This window comes from Alosa pseudoharengus, unplaced genomic scaffold (assembly GCF_046254945.1).
Source record: "Alosa pseudoharengus isolate Yale_2024_CS ecotype anadromous, Long Island Sound unplaced genomic scaffold, YU_APseudo_1.1 YU_APseudo_1.1_scf_8, whole genome shotgun sequence".
NCBI classification, from domain to species: domain Eukaryota; kingdom Metazoa; phylum Chordata; class Actinopteri; order Clupeiformes; family Clupeidae; genus Alosa; species Alosa pseudoharengus.
In genome coordinates, this window is record NW_027468870.1 from 18,608,197 (window position 1) to 18,614,533 (window position 6,337).

Genomic DNA, 6,337 nt, shown 5'->3' on the forward strand with positions numbered 1-6,337 from the left:
AGATGCTGGCATGTTAATGACAAGGCATTTTTAAATGTTTACAGAAAAATCGTCACGCTAATAAAGAGGACATCCTGTGGCGCCTGTGTCAGTACCAGGCTGATTAGTCAGATGAGAGTCCACATTAACTAAAGAGAGAAAGACGGCCGAAAGAAATGGTAGCGAGAGGGAGAGAGAGAGAGAGAGAGAGAGAGAGAAAGAAAGAAACACAGCTGTGCCATATGCTGTTCGTTAGCCCCCCTCATGCTAAATGACTTGTTACCGTGGCACCCGGCTTGGCTTCTCCTGGAGCGCTGTACCTGGCTGGCGTCATCTACGCTGGCACAAATGAGGTACATATGAAGGTTTTAACATGCTAGCAGTGTCTTAAATAGCTTCATCCCCCAACAAAAAGGGACTTGGCGAGACTGGTTTCTTGGCTCCTGCCGATTTCAGGAAGAAGCTCATAAAGCTAATTAAGGTGTCTCAAAACGCAGAGGCTGGTCATTTTAACGAAACCTGGGAGGACTGTGAAGCCTGGTTTTCTTGGCATTGTTGCGGGATGACTGCTGTTACCTTTTCCGTGGTCATCTTGAAGGAAAGGAATCAAGTGGAGGTGTTGGACATTTGAAAAAGTTGGTGCCCAATATTAAACCTTTTATTTGTGTGTGGCAATTTTTCTTATTAAAGCTGGAACTCTTGAACTTAAATATAGCCTTTTTCCTGTTTAAAGCTTAAAGCTTCCAATCAACAATCCTCAAAAGCAGAGCCATTTCCCCAAACAATCTAAATGGATAAAAATTACGTTTTATGAATTAGACCTTTCCTTTCCCAATACCGAAATACTTTTTTTTAACCAGCAGACATCCCCAAAACATCATCAAAATAAAAAAGATTTCACAAGTGATCACTGCTGGTCATTAGAGGAGTGTTATTTCCATCAGAGTGAAGCAGTGGTGACCAGAGCTGGAGGAGCATCTTGAAGATTGAAACATGCACATACATTGGTGGAGATACACTCATGCCTATCGTTATGAAGTGTAGGAGTGGAGGTGAGGAGTGGAATGGCTGTTTCAGTGTGTGTGTGTGTGTGTGTGTGTTATGTTCAGGTTCATTTCCTCATTAGGCGTGCTCCTTCAGTGTTTGTGGAGACCTGCTAATCCTGCTTGTGAAAGTAAGGGGGGGGGGGCACTTTCCTGAAGCGCCAATGTTGAATATTTATCTTTTGCAGAGGTCCATATGGCTCTTGGCCTCTGGTTTCAGGGAGGGATCGGGCCGTGGTGGAGGCCCTGAATTGTTTTTCTTATCGGGCTTTAATGAAATCTGAAATCGATGCGTTACGGGCGAGAGGGGGAGTGCTGGTTTGTGTTTCCCTGCACCAGAGGATGGATACATGAAGCAACACTCAGTGCTTGAAGGGCCACACAGGAGCCCTTGATGGTTTGTAAGAGAGAGAGAGAGAGAGAGAGTAATGTATTTGAATTGTTGTAATGTATTTATGACTTTCCCGTCTGGGCCACTGATAGGTCTAGAAAATGAGTCAATTGTTTTATTGCCTCTCCCTCACTCGAGCCCAGAAGTCACTTGGGTTTGCAAAGAATAGCTCATTACTCAAAGTTAATGTACAGTTTGCTATATGTTCAGCTCAGCGACCTTCGACCGACTTCCACTCTCAGTACAGCTGCTTTCTGTAACAATTGGACTTGAAATTATAATTGGCTATCATAAAAAACAGATTTTTTTGAGATCCAAGAGAAACTACACAGAGGCTCAACCAGTTTGACCTGGTGTGTTTACATCTGCATCAAATGTGTCTAGTTGCTAGCATGTACGTTTGCAAATCTCACAATGTCAACCTTGTATGTTAAATTAGCTCCATGTGTGTATTTTTCCGAGACCTACTGAAAACGCAGGGTATATTTTAAGCCCACGGTGACCGTGTGTGTTTGTTGTCTCTGGTCAGGCTCCCTCCCTCACAACATGCAGCGGTATCGTACCGGCCCAACATGGAAAGAGAACAGGGGAAGGAAAATTCCTTTTAATAGAACGTGTCGGAAGCATGAACCAGCAGCACCTAAGAGTTCCCGCAGCTGCCGGCGGCTGCCAATGGCACTGCAGGGTCCCCTCTCCCCCCCCCCCCCACCCACCCTGGCCAGGCCAGTGAAGCCTGTGCTGCTCCGACCGCACAGCAACCCCCCACCTCCACCCCTGGCCAGGAGATAGTCTTATCCGCCCATCTGCTCCACATTACTGGGCCTGATGCGCTGCCACTCAACTCAAAGGGCCCTTTATGGATGGATCCCCCGCTAGTGGCCAGGAGACAGACTGCTCCCTTCGCCCCCACCCTTTTTTAAGTGTCCAGTGACTGTTACAGGACAGACAGTGCACAGCCCTGGCAGTGTTTTGGTTCTTCATCATCATCCGTCCACTGCATGGTCAGTGAATGTGTGTCTGTAACTGGATCACTATTGTTGTTTGTCTGCAAGTTGACTGGGATGGACGCGGGCTTTGTGCGCACTCTGTCTGGCACAGGTACGTATGTCATGTCGCTACTCAAAGCCAATGATCCTCTCTGTGTCCCGCGTTCTTTGCTCTAGTCTACCACCACTCTACGAGCCGCTGTAAGCTGAGACCCTTCGCAGCAGATAAAGTACAGTTACTGTGTTGAATGGGTTCCTGGCTAAACCTGACACATTCTGCAGGTCAACATGGGGACACGCTGGACAAGAAGTGGGGGTTTTCTGTTTTCTGTTTTCAGTTTTTTTTTTTTTGTAGAGGAAGAGTGTTTTGAAGGTTGGTCTCTTACAGGTGTCGGATCCAAGATGTCCAGGCCAGGAGGATGTGGTTTCGGTGCCCCTCCAGCGCCGCACCCTTGAGTCAGGAACAGGAACAGTGCTGAGATGTTGGGAAAAGTGCAGCGAGGAGCAGCGGGGTGGGGGGGGGTTGGGGGATGGTTGTAGGGCTGGCCCCCAGGCCCTGGGACCTGACGAGGGCAGCAGGATTTGTGTTTTGTTAGCTAAATTAAGCACACATGGCCATAATCTCACCCTTTTGCCTCAGCACTTGTGTGGGTGTTTGTGTGTGTGTGTGTGTGTGTGTGAGTGTGCAAGCAAGAGAAGGCTCATATGGGTTTGTGTGTGTGTGTGTGTGTGTGTGTGTGTGTGTGTGTGTGTGTGTGTGTGTGTATGTGTGTGTGTGTGTGTGTGTGTGTGTGTGTGTGTTACTGTAATCCACTGGGTCTCTGCTTGTTGTGCGTGTGTGCCATGACTTTCATGAAGGATTTTATACTCCTGGCTGATCCAGACTCCCCCTGACCTATCCCCACTGATCTCATACGAAAGGAAATCTGCTGAAACAAAATATCAGCCAGAGCGACGATAAGCCACGATAAGCTAAGGCGAAGCAAATAAACGGACTTTGCTGCCATAGCACTTCTATGATACACACATGAGGGGAGATTTTTAAAGCCTTGCTCACACTCACACATTAAATGGGCCAAGATTGACTCAAGTGAGTTTTTTCCCCTTTCGTTCTTGCTTGCGCAGTCATACCAGACGGTGGGGTGACCAGAACTCAAATGTCCTCGACCCAAGTGGTGAAAGATGGCCATTAAATGACCAGACTGCCTTTTTCACTGACCAGTGCCTGTAAGTTGTGATTTTACTTTTTATTTTACTTCACATGCCTTGGGACCTGCATAAGTAGTTTTTGGATTTTATTGTGCCATTGGGACGTCAGTTATTTTTTGCTTTAGCTGTCAGTCAATGTGGAAAATCATATCAAACTGGAATGCTAGATTTATTCAGGATGGTAAAAAGCATTCCAGTGATCGATTTTGCACCAGAAGACACTAAAAATGATGGCATACTATTTGATAACTCACTACAGAACACTAAAACTCATTCTGAAACTAATGCTGTGTTCCAGAAAAACTCAGAAGTCCAATCTTCTAACATTTTTGATCGCCTACCAGACGAAAAGTACAATGGGACGCCAGTCAAAGTCAGAGTTTCTACCTCCAAACTCTACTTCCATCGTCTTTCTACCCCGACTTTAAAGTCATAACTAAAATTTTACTTCAGACTTCTGAATGGTCTGGCCTGCAGCGCATACTACCAGTTGAAAGCTGTAGAATATGCAGTTTAACATCTAAACCAGTGAGTTGAGCTAATAGGAACACTTCATTGTGTAGCAATTGTAGTAAAGTGACTGTACACTCACTAAAAGAAACATTTCCAGCAATTTTAACAGTATACTATATGTCATTTATATCACTCAGTGGTCCATGTGACTTGACTGACAAGGTAGTTACATGAACTCTCTCCCCTCCTCTCTTTCTCTTTCTCTCTCTCGCTCTCCCTTTCTGTGTGTGTGTGTGCGTGTGTGTGTGTGTGTGTGTGCACATGCATGCGTGAGTGTCTGTCTGTCTTTGTGCAGAAAAGGAAGTCTCCAAGCGCACAATGGTAGTCGTGGGAGTGGAAACACGGGTATGGACCAAAATAAAAAATGCGGCAGCATTCCTAAAAAGGTTATGGGGCCCCGTGCAAACAGGAGCTACATCATTTAAGAAGTATCTGCTGGAAATGACATTATTATTCTCCAAGCTCGCTTTGTGTGGGAACTGTTTTCTAGAGGGAAACAGTGGCGTTGTTATAAAGCACAACGCTGGAAAACTGGCCACTCACTTCAGTCAACTGTGCACTGAATGCCATTCTGCTCTCTCTCTCTTTCTCTCTCTCTCTCTCTCTCTCTCTATCTCTCTCTCCACCCCCACCCTTTTTTATTCCCTTGATCCTTGTGTTTAGCATCCAGTGGAAACTCTACCTGTATTGGATTTCCAGTGGTGGCTACCATCTGAAGGCTAAATGAGTAGAATACCAGTGGACGGAATCGCGGCCTCACAGGCTCTCTGTGTGTATTGAAGCTGCAGGGAGGGAGTGTGTGTGTGTGTGTGTGTGTGTGTGAGTCTGTGTGTGTGTGTGTGTGTGTGTGACAAGCTTTTTAGAGGAGAGCCGGGAGCACTTCAGTGAGACAGCTGTAGGAAGGACGGATGGCCATGTCTCTCCATAGGTCACCCTGATGAGAGAGAGGCAGTGTCCAGTGAGAGAGATGCAGTGTCCAGTCACGGTGATGGGCCGTACTGGGAGGCCATTTTTTTTTTTTTTTAATGTTTAATTGGCTCTAAGGTTTCACCAACTGCTATGCAGATACAACTGAAGATGTATTGGTATTGCTCTCTGCGTATTGCTTAACCATCATTCATTCATTAATTCATTCACCCATCCATCCATCCATACATACATACATACATACATACATACATACATTACTTCATTCATTCATCTATCCATCCATCTATTCATTAATTTAGGTAATAAGTCAAGGGTGTACGTCTAGGAGTCAGTCACTTGCCACTGTGTTGATTATTTTACGCTCCTGAGGATTCGAGGCCTAGAACGGCGCTTCTTGGCTACTTCAGGGCTGAATTTGTGTTTAACAGTGGAAATGGAAAGTAAGACAAGAATTCCAAGAGCAAATACCAAAAGATGAGGACATTTATACAAACCCCAGACACTCACACTTTTTTTTTTAATGTATGAGCACGTTTTACCTCCGGAGGAATCTGCACACAATTTAGAACTAATTCTGACAATCATCCTGGGACTTAAATCCCAAGAAACCGTGGGCTTACAGCAGCGCAACACTACCAGCCTTGTGTGGGCTGTGAATTTCTGAGTTTATGACCAGGGAAGGGGGTGGAGGGGTGGGGGCAGAGGTCTTGTGCCAGGACCCCCCCTAACCCCCCTCCCCCCCCCAGTGAAACCCGGCGCTCATCCCCGGCTGGTCAAGTGCCCTCACATGGTAGCCACACTCCAGTGCCCTCCACATACCCACCCAGCCATGAGAGGAGATTACAAGCGCACACAGCAGGCTGTGAAAGAGGTCGGCGCCAGCGAAGCTCCTGCGCTTTTCATATGGTGGTGGCATGTGCCAGTGGGGAAGCGGGACGGGAGACAGGCAGCCCAGGGTGCTGGATTAAGGGGCGTTTTTGGGGGCAGGGGTGCAGCAGGGAAGAGGGGGTTTGTTTGTGTCACACCTCGTAACCTTGTCTCTTTGAGCCACCATGTCCCCTTTCCACCTCCTCCAACGCGGGTCAGCTGTCATAGTTAAGGCGCCATCGAAACCAAAAGTAACAGGAGAGCTAGAGGGGCTTGTCATCTGCATCATTATGTTTAAATGTGGTCTGACCACCTTGGAGGGAGTGACAGCTGTCACTCAAGGCATTTTAGGGGTATTGTCTCACTGTAATATAGGAGCTGCCAGCATTCAACAGACTCTTTGAGAAGAAGTCTGGTAA